Source organism: Octopus bimaculoides, chromosome 28 (assembly GCF_001194135.2).
Source record: "Octopus bimaculoides isolate UCB-OBI-ISO-001 chromosome 28, ASM119413v2, whole genome shotgun sequence".
NCBI classification, from domain to species: domain Eukaryota; kingdom Metazoa; phylum Mollusca; class Cephalopoda; order Octopoda; family Octopodidae; genus Octopus; species Octopus bimaculoides.
Window position 1 is genome coordinate 16,410,070 of NC_069008.1, and position 686 is coordinate 16,410,755.

Here is a 686-nt window from a genome sequence, read left to right on the forward strand (position 1 = left end):
GAAAATGATAAAGTCACACTTTTGTATGGATAGATATATGTTTAGTTAAGCTAGAGTTTTGAGAAAATGATTTATCACAGAAAGGACAGTGATATGGCCGTTCTCCTGTATGAATACGTATGTGATTAATGAAGGCGTTATTGTGAGAGAACGATTTACCACAGATATCACAATGAAATGGCTTCTCTCCAGTATGAATAAGTTTGTGTTTAGTTACATGGTTACGCTGAGAGAATGATTTACCACAGATATCACAGTGAAATGGCTTCTCTACTGTGTGAATACGTCTGTGAGATGTCAAGTTACATCGATCAGAGAATGATTTACCACAAACATCACAGTGATATGGCTTTTCTCCTGTATGAATACGTCTGTGATTAGTTATTTGGCTACTTTGAGAGAATGATTTACCACAGATATCACAATGAAATGGCTTCTCTCCTGTATGAATATGTTTATGAATAATCAAGACATGTCTGTAAAAAAATGATTTACCACAGATATCACAATAAAATGACTTCTCTCCAGTATGAATACGTTTGTGATTAGTTACATTTATACTCTGAGAGAATGATCTACCACAGATATCACAATGAAATGGCTCTTCTCCAGTATGAATACGTTTGTGTGTAGTTAAATGTATACTCTGAGAGAATGATCTACCACAGATATCACAATGAAATGGT